This window comes from Canis lupus, chromosome 26 (genome assembly GCF_011100685.1).
Source record: "Canis lupus familiaris isolate Mischka breed German Shepherd chromosome 26, alternate assembly UU_Cfam_GSD_1.0, whole genome shotgun sequence".
NCBI classification, from domain to species: domain Eukaryota; kingdom Metazoa; phylum Chordata; class Mammalia; order Carnivora; family Canidae; genus Canis; species Canis lupus.
The window spans coordinates 22602479-22617590 of record NC_049247.1 but is presented as its reverse complement, the minus strand read 5'-3'; the positions used below and the strand labels follow the sequence as shown (position 1 = coordinate 22617590).

Here is a 15112-nt window from a genome sequence, read left to right as displayed (position 1 = left end):
ACACCCAATGTGAGGCTCCAACTCACAACCCTGAGATCAAGAGTCACATGCTCCCCCTCCTGAGGCAGCCAGGCACCCCCCCACCCCCTTACACTTTTTAGAATAGTTGCAACTTAAAACTGTAGAAACTTTCTAGGCATGAAGCATGGCACAAGGTCATAGCTCCAAATCCAGGCTTTAGAGTCAGATAGACAGCCCTGGATGCCACGTTCCCTCTCAGCCACATTTCCAGTGCTCTGTGGTCTTTCCTTGGGGGCCACTGCTCCAGCCACGTCCAGCTCTTCCCTGGCCACCTCATACTGTGTCCCCTGGATCGCAGATGAGACAGGTGGGCCCTGGACACAGGGAACCCACCCTTGGAGACTGAAATTTAGGCTCCCCAGAAGCAGAGGCTGAGGCAGGAGGGGAGATTCTCCTGCAAGGGATTTACTGATGAAGCACCCTAGGGAGAAACCTGTAAAGAATCCAGAGAAGCTGGACAGAGCCGGGGAAGGAGCCAAGCTAATAGGAGCTCTCAAGAGAGGTCCAGCCACAGCCTGATCCCACAGGGGGCTCTTGGGTATCTACTGCACTGTGGAGTTTGTCCTGCCTCAAGGCCAGGGAGCTGGGCTTCATACCCCACCCTGTTAGTCAGTCCTTGGCCATGGGCCAAGCAGGCTGTATGTGTCACCTCCCAGGCATCTCCTGGCAGGGCAGCTCCCACCAGTTAAGAGAATCCTCCAAAGAAGGATGGAGCCATCAGCTTTTAGTGGCCAACGCCCAGAGCAGCTGGGAAGTCGGCGCACTGGCCTATGAAGAGGCCTGGGCAGGGTACCAACAGCACCCACCACAGGGACCAAATCTCAGTATGTGCAGCAACTCAGTGTGAATCAGAAAGTCTAAGCAGAGACTGAGGACGTGGTGATGAGAAAAAACTGAGTGAAAATTATATAGTTGGATAGATCATTACAAAGTTGTTTCTGAGATTCATTTTACTATCTGACGCTTGTTACCTTTCACTGGATTAATTAAATTGTCTTTTGGCTTTATTTTTACTGATGACAAAAGAGATCTACGTTCACTGTAAATAATTCAGATGCTAAAGTAATTTATCTTTTAGAAAGTAAAACTTGGGGATCCCTGGGTGGCTCAGTGGTTTGGCGCCTGCCTTCAGCCCAGGGTGTGATCCTGGAGTCCCAGGATCGAATCCCACGTCAGGCTCCCTGCATGGAGCCTGCTTCTCCCTCTGCCTGTGTCTCTGCCTCTGTGTGTGTGTGTGTGTCTCTCATGAATAAATAAATAAAATCTTAAAAAGAAAAAGGGAAAGTAAAAGTTACCTGTAATGTCATACAACCTCTCCCATACCCCCATCCTGCCATAACCACTGTTTTTTTTTTTTAAGATTTTATCCTATTTTTATTATTATTTTTTTTAGGGGGAATGGGGCACAAGGTGAGAGAGAATCCTAAGCAGGCTCCACATCCAGCACAGAGCCCTATGCTGGGCTCAATCTCACAGTCCTGAGATCATGATCTGAGCTAAAATCAAGAGTCAAATGTTTAACGGACTGAGCTACCCCTAAGATTTTATTTTTTTTAAGTAATCTTTACGCCCAATGTGTGGCTTGAATTTACAAACCTGAGATCAAGAGTCACATGCTCTACTGACTAAACCAGCCAGGTGTACCTTGATAATCACTATTAAGAGTTGGAAATTAAAAATAATAATAATAATAATAATAAGAGTTGGAAATAACAGGGCAGCCCCGGTGGTGCAGCGGTTTAGTGCCGCCTGCAGCCCAGGGCGTGATCCTGGAGACCCTGGAGACCCTGGATCGAGTCCCACATCAGGCATCTCTGTATGATGCCTGCTTCTCCCTCTGCCTCTCTCTCTCTCTGTCTCTATGAATAAATAAATAAAATCTTTAAAAAATAGTTGGAAATATATATTACCTCCAGTCTTATCCATAGAAATTATAGAAATCATTACTTTGAAAGGTCTGGAAAGCAGAGGAGATCTCATTAAATATGATCCACTAAAAATTCTTAGCAAATATAGTCAATGGTAAATTCGAAAGCTCTCTGAGATGGGGGACAAGACAAAGACTATCACAAATATTCACCAATGTCCTGTAGGCCCTAGGCCATGCAAGATGGCAATAATTAAGAAAAGTTTGGAGAGGGGCACCCGGGTGGCTCAGTGGTTGAGCGTCTGTCTTTGGCTCAGGGTGTGATCCCGGGGTCCTGGGATCGAGTCCTGCACCAGGCTCCCTGCATGGAGCCTGCTTCTCCCTCTGCCTGTGTCTCTGCCTCTCTCTGTGTGGCTCTCATGAATAAATAAATAAAATCTAAAATTAAAATAAGAAAGAAAGAAAGAAAAGTTTGGACAGAAAGAAGTCAAACTGCCATTATTCAATAGTGACATGATTAGGCACAGGGAAAGCCCAAATGAATCGAAAAATAAAGTATTAGAATAAATAAGTTACTGTGGCATGTTTGCTAGATACAGGTCAATATAAAAAAACATACTTCTACACACAGCACCAGTTATAAAATGAAATGTAAAAAAGTATCATGTACAATGACATCAAAATTGAAGTTTCTAGAAATCGGTATTTTTAAAAAGTTGTCCATAGGGGCATAAGGCTGGCTCAGTGGTAGAGTGTACAACTCTTGATCTCAGGGTTGAAAGTCCAAGCCCGGCATTAAGTCTAGAAATTACTTAAACATAAAATCTTTTTAAAAAAAACAACAAAGCTATGCAGATCTCTATACAAAAACAAAACAAACCTATAAAACATTATTGAAAAGAAAATTATTGAAAAGAAGTGAAAGGGGCACCTGGGTGACTCCGCAGTTGAGCGTCTACCTTTGGCTCAGGTCATGATCCCAGGGTCCTGAGATCGAGTCCCACCTTGGGCTCCATGCTTGGCAGGGAACTTACTTCTCCCTGTGCCCGTGTCTCTCATGAATAAACAAAATCTCTGAAAAAAAAAAAAAAAAGAAGTGAAGGATTTTGGAGACACTGCTCAGGCATCTCATATTAAGCCTTTTACATAGATAGGCCTGTGTGGGTGGGTAGTTTCTGTCCCTTCCCTAGGCTATACCATCTTTCCATAAGCATTGAACAAATCAATAGCGATGTTTACTTGTCAGGAACAGCCAGAAATACATGACATGCACACTTCCCTTTATCTTCAGAACAATCCTGCCAACTATTACTCTCCATTGCACAAGAGGAAACTGAGGGTCATGGTGCAGCCACTCTGGAAAACTGTGTGGAGGTTCCTCAAAGAGTTAAAAATAGACCTGCCCTACGACCCAGCAATTGCACTGTTGGGGATTTACCCCAAAGATTCAGATGCAATGAAACGCCGGGACACCTGCACCCCGATGTTTATAGCAGCAATGTCCACAATAGCCAAACTGTGGAAGGAGCCTCGGTGTCCATGGAAAGATGAATGGATAAAGAAGATGTGGTTTATGTATACAATGGAATATTACTCAGCTATTAGAAATGACAAATACCCACCATTTAGCTTCAACGTGGATGGAACTGGAGGGTATTATGCTGAGTGAAGTAAGTCAGTCGGAGAAGGACAAACATTATATGTTCTCATTCATTTGGGGAATATAAATAATAGTGAAAGGGAATATAAGGGAAGGGAGAAGAAATGTGTGGGAAATATCAGAAAGGGAGACAGAACATAAAGACTCCTAACTCTGGGAAACAAACTGGGGGTGGTGGAAGGGGAGGAGGGCGGGGGGTGGGGGTGAGTGGGTGATGGGCACTGAGGGGGACACTTGACGGGATGAGCACTGGGTGTTATTCTGTATGTTGGTAAATTGAACACCAATAAAAATTATTTTATTAAAAAAAAAAAACTAGGGTGATAAAGGGGCATCTAGGTGGCTCAGTCAGTTAAGCATCTGCCTTCAGCTCAGGTCACTGACCTTGGAGTCCTGGGATCAAGCCCCATGTCTGGCTCCCTGTTCGGTGGGGAGTTTGCTTCTCCCTCTGCCTCTTCTCCCACTTGGGCTTTCTCTCTCTCTCTCAATCTTTGTCTCTCAGAAGTAAATAAAATCTTTAAAAAAAAAAAAAAAAGAGAAGAAACTGAGGGTCAGAAAGTTTAAATAACTTGCCCAAAGTCACCCAGACAGCAAATTCTCACCCAGGCCTGTCTGACTCAGGAAACACTGCTCAGAATCACCAGTCAATGGCTGGAAACTCAATCTTCAGGTTTAGGGTGAGGCAATCCTTTGAAGTCCAAGGCTGTAGGAACATTTATAAAATGAATGTTAAAAATTCCATAAAGTAGCAAGGGCTGATCTTCATGCCAAAAACCCTAGGTGCGAGTTCATTTGGGGTGACTATTGGCAGGAATGGCATCCCCTGCAGGTGCAGGGAAGACGTCCGGCCACTAGGTGGCCCTGCAGTCCTTTGCGGCGCCATCTCCCTCCGCTTAGCTGGTTTGTTCCTCGTGGTCAAACCACAGGAGACCAGAGAAATGAGAAAAATAAGCACAATGTAGAGCATTTTTTTAAAAAGCTTAATGTACTAAATTTAAAAGCCCATTCTACATTCTTCCTATTCTTTGGGTGGTAACAGACGATTGTTCCTATCACCCCCACCCCAAGCCCCACCTTTGAAAAAAAGACTCTTACTCCCCTGACCACCACCTTTAAAAAAATTTTTACTGAATTATGAATTCTGAAAGTCTGGAATCAGTACAGTACCAGCTTCCCATGAAAAAAAAACGGATCCAAGTCAAATATCTTAATGCGATTTAAAGATTCCAGTCCTCAGAGCAGCATTTCTGGAAATAAACGGGCTACAGTGCCTACAAAAGTTAAATACCGTCATGTGCATTATATTTAGAAACTCTTTTTTTCTTTCACTGATAGTGGAATGAAAAGATGTTGATAAAAAGAGTCATGACATGGAGGAAACTCAGAGTCAGTAGGAATTTCCCCAGGGAAATATTGACATCAATTCTTTTTTTTTTTTTTTTAAGATTTTATTTATTTATTCACAAGAGACACCGAGAGAGAGAGAGAGAGAGAGAGAGAGAGAGAGAGAGAGAGAGAGAGAGAGAGAGGCAGAGACACAGGCAGAGGGAGAAGCAGGCTCCAAGCAGGGAGCTGACGTGGGACTCGATCCCAGGCCTCCAGGATCACACCCAGGGCTGAAGGTGGTGCTAAACTGCTGAGCCACCAGGGCTGCCCTTGACATCAATTCTTAAATAGTTGCACCGTCAGGAGGATACAAACATATGGGAAATGGGTTCTAGAGGAAGTAAAGCAAAGTCTTTTAGCCCATGGAAGATCAAGGCCCAATGGAGGAGGTCAGAAGAAAGCTCAGACTGCCACAGGGGACTGGGGATGTTCTGAAATGGAAAGGAGAGCAAGACGGAAGAGGAATCCTGGATGACAGACTATAGTCTCTTGTTTCGCACTTAAAAATGGTGAGTGTGCATGTCCCTGGCCGTGGCCAAAAGCGTCAGAGCCCCAGGGATGGGTGTAGAAGACCATTCAGTTATAGGCACAGCCATGTTTTTGTTTTGTTTTGTTTTTTTCCTTCAGAATTGTTGAAATCTAAAACTTTCTGCTTGGCTTTTGCTCCCAGAAATCTCCACTCACTCCTGTTGCCCTCACCCACAGCTAGCCAGCAATCTGCTGCTATTTCTTGGCATTGCTTGAAATTCTACTTTAGTGTTTCTTTACCCTAATAATTTCCTGAAGCTTACTCATGCCAGTCACAATTACTGTTATACTTCTTGAATTTTCACAGTAACAATAATTTCTCCCAAGTCACCAGTGAGGAGGCTGAGACTACAGACAGATGTGGCAAATGTCTCATCGTGATGTTTCCTCCTGGTTATGTAGGTGGATCCTGGGTTCTGCCCATGGCTCCAGAGGCTGGGCTGAGGGTGGGGTGGCCTGGAGCTGTGGAGGGTGGAGTGTCAGAGGAATTAGAATCTGAGCCCCTGTGAGGAAACCCAGGGAAAGTCCCAAGTGTCAAGTTCAGGAAAGTATGTGTTGGGCAAGAATCTGATGGGAAGCCAAGGCTGGGCACCTGAGAGCGAGCAATATGGGCCAAGAAGTTTGGGAAGAAGTGTGGTAAAGATTCCCAGAAATAATAGGGTTGAAGGCCAAGAGTGTTCTGGGGGTGCAGATGGAATCCAGAACCCGAGATGGTGAAAGGTGACAAGAAAACAGACCCGGTGTCCTGGTTCCTGTCGAAGGTCCCAGACATTAGACACACCTGGGAAGGTGGAGAAGAAAGTCCTCGGCTAAGACAACTGTCTTCCAATTCTCCCATTTAGTCTCTTCCCCCTGGGTGCTGTGAGCCCTAAAATTAACCCCATGTTTCCTGAATAGGAAATGAGCATTCAAAAGAGTTCAATACGTTCTAGGTTCCCATTTTAAAAAATATATTTACATATATACATTTTTAAATATTGATTGATTGATTGATCGATTGGAGAGAGAGAGAGAGAGAGAGAGCACAAGCTGGGGGAGGGGCAGAGAGAGAGGGAGAAGCAGACTCCCTACTGAGCAGGGAGCCTGATGTGGGGCTTGATCCTAGGACCCTGGAATCGTGACCTGAGCCAAAGGCAGATACTTGACCTACTGAGCCACCCAGATGCCTGGATTTTTAAAAAAATAGATTTAAGGAGCTCTACCTGGGTAGAGCACAAGACTCTTTATTTCAGGGTTGTGAGTTCAAGCCCCACATTCAGTATAGAGATTAGTTAAAATATATTTTAAAACATATGCATATAGCTTGTTTTGTTTTTAGTCAAAGCAGATTTAAAAGGCTTACAACAGGGGAACATGGGTGGCTCACTCGGTTAGGCATCTGACTCTTGGTTTTGGCTCAGGTCATGATCTTGGGATCATAAGATGGGGCTCTGAGCTCAGCCTGGAAACTGCTTGGGTTTCTCTCTCTCTCCCTCTCCCTCTGCCCCTCCTGTTGGCATGGGCATGCACTCCCTCTTTCTAAAATAAACGAATAGGGATGCCTGGGTAGCTCAGTGGTTGAGTGTCTGTCTTAGGCTCAGGCCGTCATCCTGGAGTCTCAGCATCAAGTCCTGCATCAGGCTCCCTGCAGGGAGCCTGCTTCTCCCTCTGCCTTTGCTCTGTCTCTCTCTCTCTGTTTCTCCCCTGAATAAATAAATAAAATCTTTAAAAAAATAATAAAATAAAAATAACAAATAAATAAAATTTTTTATTTTTTTTAATTTTTTTTTTAATTTTTATTTATTTATGATAGTCACAGAGAGAGAGAGAGAGGCAGAGACATAGGCAGAGGGAGAAGCAGACTCCATGCACCGGGAGCCTGATGTGGGATTCGATCCTGGGTCTCCAGGATCGCGCCCTGGGCCAAAGGCAGGCGCCAAACCGCTGCGCCACCCAGGGATCCCCAATAAATAAAATCTTTAAAAGGCTTACAACGAAATCCAGGTTGCCTATCCTACCCTTCCCCTCTCCCCAGTCTTACTCCTCAGAGGCAACTTCTTTGCTATTACTTCCTGTTATGTCACCTCTATTTTGTTCTCACTCTTTTTTTAAGATTTTGTTCTTAAGTAATCTCTACACCCACCGTGGGATTCCAACTCACAAACCTGAGATCAAGAGTCATATACTCTGGGCTGCCCAGGTGGCTCAGAGGTTTAGTGCCGCCTTCCATCCAGGGTGTGATCCTGGAGACCCAAGATGGAGTCCCACATTGGGTTCCCTGCATGGAGCCTGCTTCTCCCTCTGCCTGTGTCTCTGCCTCTCTGTGTCTCTCATGAATAAATAAATAAAATCTTAAAAGAAGAAAAAAAAAAGAGTCACATACTCCACCTACTGAGCCAGCCAGGTGCCCATGTCATCTCCATTTTTCTAAATAATAACCTTACATTGCTCTATGTCAACTTCCACACAAGGAATTCTCTTTTCACAACCATTTCCACTTCTCCTCATTCTCCCAATGTATTTTATGCCACCATTTTTATTAATGGTATGCATTGTTACAATGTCATTCAAAGCTGAGATGCATAGCGTATTATAAACTTTTTCTTTTACAACTTTTTGTTTTTCCTGTAATTAATAACTACCGTGTTTTTATTACCTTACTTTTAATGTATCTATTATTTTCTGTGTTTGTTTTTTACCACTTAGTATATCTTTTTTAAAATTCCTTATCTAGGGATGCCTGGGTGGCTCAGCAGTTGAGCGTCTGCCTTAGGCTCAGGGTGTGATCCCAGAGTCCTGGGATCGAGTCCCACATCGGGTTCCCTGCATGGAGCTGCTTCCTCCCTCTTTGCCTGTCTCTGTGTGTCTCTCATGAATAAATAAATAAAATATTTAAAAAAATATAAAATAAAATTCCTATCTAGAACCTTCCTGCCCCAATGCAGACTGCTTGCACTCTTAGCCTGTGACATCACCTTTCTCCTCAGATTCCTTTTAAACCAATCCTATCCTATGTGGGATTCCCTGTTTCCTGTATCCCATGCCTTCCCTTCTTGGGATAATTCCTTATTCTCATGAAGCACATTTGGCCTTAACTTATTTAAACATATTCAATATACATTTAAAAAAAAATTAAAAAAAAATAAAAAATAAAAATAAAAATAAACAAATTTTATTTTATTTTTTAATATTTATTTATTTATGATGGACCTAGAGAGAGAGAGAGAAAGACGAGAGAGAGAGGCAGAGACACAGGAGGAGGAAGAAGCAGGCTCCATGCAGGGAGCCTGACGTGGGACTCGATTCCGGGACTCCAGGATCGCGCCCTGGGTCAAAGGCAGGCGCTAAATCGCTGAACCACCCAGGGATCCCCCTCAATATACATTATTAACAGTTAATTTAGATATAATCACATTCTATACAGTTAACTGGATTAACATGTAAAATTACCCTCCTAACCCCTCCCACCATACTGCCACCCCAGTCCCTGACAACCACTTTTCTGTCTTTATAAACTTAAGCATTGGGCAGGCAGCCCGGGTGGCTCAGCGGTTTGGCACTGCCTTCGGCCCAGGGTGTGATCCTGGATACCCAGGATCGAGTCCCGTGTCGGGCTCTCCGCATGGAGTCTGCTTCTGCCTCTGCCTCTCTCTCTGTGTCTCTCATGAATAAATAAATAAAATCTTTAAAAAAAACATATATATATATAAACTTGTGTGCTATAGACATTTCTATAAATGGAATCATAGAATAAGTGGCCCTTTATGTGAAGACTGGCTTCCTTCACTCAGCGTAAAGTGTTCAAGAGTTATCCATGTTGTAGTGTGTCAAGACTTTGTTCATTCGTCTACAATCATGGCGAAATACACATAAAATTTGCCATCTTAACCATTTTTAAGTATACAGTCTAATATGGAATGCCTGGGTGGCTCAGCGGTTGAGCATCTGGCTTTGGCTCAGGGCATGATCCCCAGATGCAAGATCAAGTCCCTCATCGGGCTCCCTGTGAGGAGCCTGCTTCTCCCTCTGCCTGTCTCTGCCTCCCTCTCTGTCTCTCATGAATAAATAAATACAATCTTTAAAAAAAAAAGTATAAGGTTTAATAATGTTAAGTACATTCACATTGTTGAACAACCATCACCACCATCCATCTCTAGGACTCTTCTCATCTGGTAAAACTGAAACTCTATGCTCATCAAAGAGCTCCCTGTTACCCCTCCCCTCAGGCCCTGGAAATTATTATTTTACTTTCTGCATCTGTGAACTTGGCTACTCTAGGTACCTCATATCAGTGGAATCATACACTGGCTTGTGACTGGCTTATTTGACTTAGCATGATGTCCTCAAGTTTCATTCTTGTTGCAGAATTTCTTTCCTTTTAGAGCTTGAATATTATTCCCTTACATGTCTATGCCACATTTTGTTTATCCATTCATCCATTGATGAACACTTGTGTTGCTTCCACCTTTTGGCTATTTATGAATAATGTTGCTGTGAACATGCATGTACAATTATCTTGAGTCCCTGCTTTCAATTCTTTTTATTGCCAAATTATGTTCCATTGTATGGATATAACAAATTTTATTCATCCATTCATTGTTTGATGGACATTGGGTTGTCTCTACTTTTTGGCTATTAAGAATAATGCTGCTATGAAAATTTATGTGCAGCCTGCTACCTGACTGGCTCAGTTGGTAGAGCATGCTACTTTTGATCTGGGGGCTGTGGGTTCAAGCCCTGCATTGGCTGTGGAGATGAGTTAAAAATAAAATCTTTAGGGGTGCCTGGGTGGCTCAATTGGTTGAGCATCCAACTCTTGGTTTCAGCTCAGGTTGTGATCCCAGAGTTGTGAGATCAAGCCCTGTGTCGTGTTGAGCTCTTTGCTCACTGGGGAGTCTGCTTCTCTCCCACTCTCTCTCTCCCTCTGCCCCTCCCCTGGCTCATGTATACACACACTCTCTTTCTCAAATAAATAAATAAATAAATTGTACAAAATAAATAACATAAAATAATAAAATAAAATAAAATAATTAGGGCACCTGGGTGGTGCATTTGGTTAAATGTCCAACTCTTGGTTTCGTCTCAGTTCCTGATCTCAGGGTTCTGAGATCAAGCCTCAAATCAGGGTCTGCACCGGGTTGGAGTTTGCTTAAGATTATCTCTCCCTCTCCCTCTGTCCCTCTTCTCTGCTCTCTCTCTTTTTCTGGTAAATAAATAAAACTTCAAAAATAATAATAAAATAGGGGTGCCTGGATGGCTCAGTCACTTAAGTGTCTGCCTTTGGCTCAGGTCATGCATGATCCCAGGATCCTGGGATTGACCCACCCTTTGGGCTCCCTGCTCAGCAGACAGCCCACTTCTCCCTCTCCCTCTGCTACTTCTCCTACTTGTGCTCTCTCTCTGTCAATAAATAAATAAAATCTTTTTAAAAAATAATAAATAAATAAAAATAAAATCTTTAAAAGAAAGAAAAAATTGTTTTATTTTATTTTTATTTATTTATTTATTTATTTATTTATTTATTTATTTATTTATTTATTTATTTATTTATTTATTTATTATAGTCACACACAGAGAGAGAGAGAGAGAGAGAGAGAGGCAGAGACACAGGCAGAGGGAGAAGCAGGCTCCATGCACGGGGAGCCCGACGTGGGATTCGATCCCGGGTCTCTAGGATCACGGCCTGGGCCAAAGGCGGCACTAAACCAGTCAGCCACCAGGGCTGCCCCAAGAAAGAAAATTTATGTACAAGTTTTTGCGCAGGTATGTTTTCATTTCTCTTGGTTATATACCTAGGAGTGGAACTGCTAAGTCATATGGTGACTCTATGTTTCTTGTTTTGAGAAACTGGCAGGCTATTTTCCAAAGCAGCTGCACCATTTTAAACACTGTACCTATTAGCAGTGTTGTGAGGGCTGGTTCCAATTTCTATCATCATTGACACTTGTTAGTAAGTCTTTTTTTTTATAGCCCAGTGGGTGTGACATGGTACTTCATTGTGCTTTTGATTTGCATTTCCCTGATGACTAATGATGTTGAGCATCTTTTCATGTGCTTTTTGTCATTTTTATTTCTTCTCTGGAGAAATGTTTATTCAGATCTTTTACTTGGTTCTCATGGGATTATTTGGGTTTTTAAATATATATATATAATTTATATATTATATATATATATATTTTTTAATTTTTTATTTATTTATTTATTTATGATAGTCACAGAGAGAGAGAGAGAGAGAGGCAGAGACACAGGCAGAGGGAGAAGCAGGCTCCATGCACCGGGAGCCCGATGTGGGATTCGATCCCGGGTCTCCAGGATCGCGCCCTGGGCCAAAGGCAGGCGCTAAACCGCTGCGCCACCCAGGGATCCCTATATATTATATATATTTATAATAATATATAATTTATATATTCTAAATATAAGTGCCTTATCAGTTACAGATTTGCAATTTTTTTTCTCCCTTTCTGTGGGTTGGCAAGGTATGTTTTTTGAGTCCTTGAATGTTTGAAGAAATTTTTTATTCCATCCTGACACTTGATTAGTGGGTTTGGCTGAGTCTCAAAGTTCTGGAGACAGAGGAGTCCAAGACCAAATTCTAGCCTAATTCAGTCTCTGGTGAGGGCTCTCCTCCTGGCTTGCACGTAGTTGCTTTCTCATTGTGTGCTCACATGACCTCCTTGTGCAGCCTTGAGTGCTCTTTGGTGTCTCTCTTTTTTTAAGATTTTATTTATTTATTCACAAGAGACACACAGAGAGGCAGAGGGAGAAGCAGGCAGAGGGAGAAGCAGGTTCCATGCAGGGAGCCCGATGCGGGACTCGATCCTGGGACCTTGGGATCACAACCTGGGCCAAAGGCAGATAGATGCTCAACCGCTGAGCCATCCAGGCATCCCAGGATTTTATTTATTTACTTGAGAGAGCGATCAAGCAAGAGAGGATGAGTGGTGGAGAGGGGCAAAGGGAGAGGGACAAGCAGACTCCCCACTGAGCAGGGAGCCCAATGTGGGGCTCCATCCCAGGGTGCCAAGACCATGACGTGAGCCGAAGGCAGACACTTACCCCACTGAGCCATCCAGGCGTCCTTCCATTTTAATTTTTTTTCCATTTTAATTTTTTAAATGAGGTAGAATTACCATCAATAAAATGCACAGATCTTGGGGCACCTGTGTGACTTAGCCTGTGTGGGGCACCTGTGTGACTCAGTTAAGTATCGGACTCTTGATTTCTGCTTGGGTCGTGACCTCAGGGTCAGGAGATTGAGTCCTGCTTCGGCTTTGCACTCAGTGGGGAGTCCACTTGAGATTCTCTCTTCCCTTTCCCTCTGCCCCTCCCTGCTCACTCATTCTCTCTCTAAATAAACAAATAAATACAATCTTTATTTTATTTATTTTATTTTTTTAAAGATTTTATTCATTCATTCATGAGACAGAGAGAGAGAGAGAGGCAGAGACACAGGCAGAGGGAGAAACAAGCCCCACAAGAAACAAGGAGCCCGACATGGGACTCGATCCTGGGACTCTATTACCAAAGATTAGTTTAACCTGTTCTTGAACTTCATATATACAGATTCATACAGATTATATACTCTTGTATCTGGCTCCTATCACTTAACATAATGTTTTGCTTGGTTTTTATTTAGGTGAAATTCATAGAGCCCAAAGTATACAATTCAGTGGCATTTAGTACATTCACAATGTTGTGAAACCATTACCTCTATCTAATTCCAAAACGTTTTCATCACTCAAGAGAAGACCCCATCGCCATTCAGTTGTGAGTCTCTGGTTTTTCCCCACCCCTGCACTTGGCAACCCACTAATCTGCTGTCTAATTTTTACCTTCTATGGCTCATCAGTTCTCAACTGTCTGGTAAAATCTCACAAGTGGAGAAGAATTGGGGCACCTGGGGGGCTCAGTGGTTGAGCATCTGCCTTTGGGTCAGGTCATGATCCCGGGGTCCTAGGATCCAGTCCCACATCAGGCTCCCCATAGGGAGACTGTGTCTCCCTCTGCCTGTGTCTCTGCCTCTCTCTCTCTGTCCCTCATGAATAAATAAATGAATTAAAAAAAAAGTGGAGAGGAATTACTTAAAAGGGCTCCAAGGAAAGGAAGCAAGATAAAAACAACACCAGGTAAAGTAAAATTAAGCCAGATGAGGGACGCCTGGGTGGCTCTGTGGTTGAGCGTATGCCTTTGGCTCGGGATCACGTCCCACATTGGGTTCCCTGCAGGGAACCTGCTTCTCGCTCTGCCTGTATCCCTGCCTCTCTCTCTCTCTCTCTCTCTCTCTGGTCTCTCATGAATAAATAAATAAAATATTTTTTTTTAAAGCCAGATGATAAAGCCATGAAGGACAGCAGTCCTCACACCGTCAAGATGAAACCTATTCTCTTCATCTTGAGCAGAAGGTCCCTGGTCAAATCACCCTTGAAGATTGTGGTGGTGCTATCTACATAAGTGATGTTTATTTTCCTATGGACAAAGCACAATTCGGCGGCAATGTTGAAAGAGAAAAGTCCCCCAGCTGGCTCCTTCAGCAAATGGCATTGACATAAAGACCAAAGTAAATGTTAGCAACCTACAAACAGCAGCAGGTGTTTTAAATACAAGAATAGCAGCCACCGGGGAGAACTGTGACCACCTGCTAAATAGCATCTACTCAGAATTCATTTGAAACAGTCACAACAGGGATGATTTCTGACTTGTGGGTGCCTTCTATTATTGGGTTTTCATAGGGGGTTTTGGTATGTTTCTTCTAGCATTGCAGGTGATTTTTAGATAATTTCTTTTTTTTTTTTTAAGATTTTATTTATTTATTCATCAGAGAAACAGGAAGAGGCAGAGACAAAGGCAGAGGGGAAAGCAGGGTCTCCACAGGAACTCCAGGATCATGCCCTGAGCCAAAGGCAGACAGACGGTCAACCACTGAGCAGCCCAGGCATCCCAATTTCCAATGTTTTATAACTGGGTTCTTGCTCACCACCATATCCTTAGCACCTGATACCTAGGGTTATGTTTGGCACATGGCAGGTGAGCAATAAGACATTTTGGAATAAAGGAATGAATAAATGAATGAATGATCTGTCCTACCGACTATGAAAGTGGAATCAGGGATCCCTGGGTGGCTCAGCAGTTTGGTGCCTGCCTTTGGCCCAGGGCGTGATCCTGGAGTCCCAGGATCAAGTCCCACGTTGGGCTCCCTGCATGGAGCCTGCTTCTTCCTCTGCCTGTGTCTCTGCCTCTCTCTCTCTGTGAATGTGTGTCATAAATAAATAAATAAAATCTTTAAAAAAAAAAGAAAGAAAGTGGAATCACAGGGATGGCCTGGGTGGCTCAGCGATTGAGCCTTTGGTTCAGGGCATGATCCTGGGGTGCCAGGGTCAAGTCCCACATCGGGTTCCCATGAGGGAGCCTGCTTTATCCCTCTGCCTGTGTCTCTGCCTCTCTCTGTATGTCTATCATGAATAAATAAATAAAATCTTAAAAAAAAAAAAGGGACGCCTGGGTAACTCAGGTGTTGGGTGTCTGTCTTTGGCTCAGGGCATGATCCTGCGGTCCTGAGATCAAGTCCCACATCAGGCTCCCTCCATGGAACCTGCTTCTCCCTCTGCCTGTGTCTCTGCCTCTCTCTCTCTCTCTCTGTTTCTCATGAAGAAAGAAAGAAAGAAAGAAAGAAA

At 43.4% G+C, this 15112-nt stretch overlaps 1 long non-coding RNA gene across 2 annotated transcripts; it reads left to right on the top strand.

Annotated features, from left to right (window-relative positions):
• The first annotated feature begins 5082 nt into the window (after positions 1 to 5082).
• Positions 5083 to 14020, top strand: LOC119866202. 2 transcript variants are annotated; one of them, XR_005379355.1, is made up of 2 exons: positions 5083 to 5443; positions 13767 to 14020. It is a non-coding gene; the product is annotated as an uncharacterized LOC119866202 (long non-coding RNA). The 2 variants fall into 2 exon arrangements; XR_005379356.1 differs by lacking the exon at positions 5083 to 5443 and adding an exon at positions 11145 to 11204.
• The last annotated feature ends 1092 nt before the right edge of the window (positions 14021 to 15112 follow it).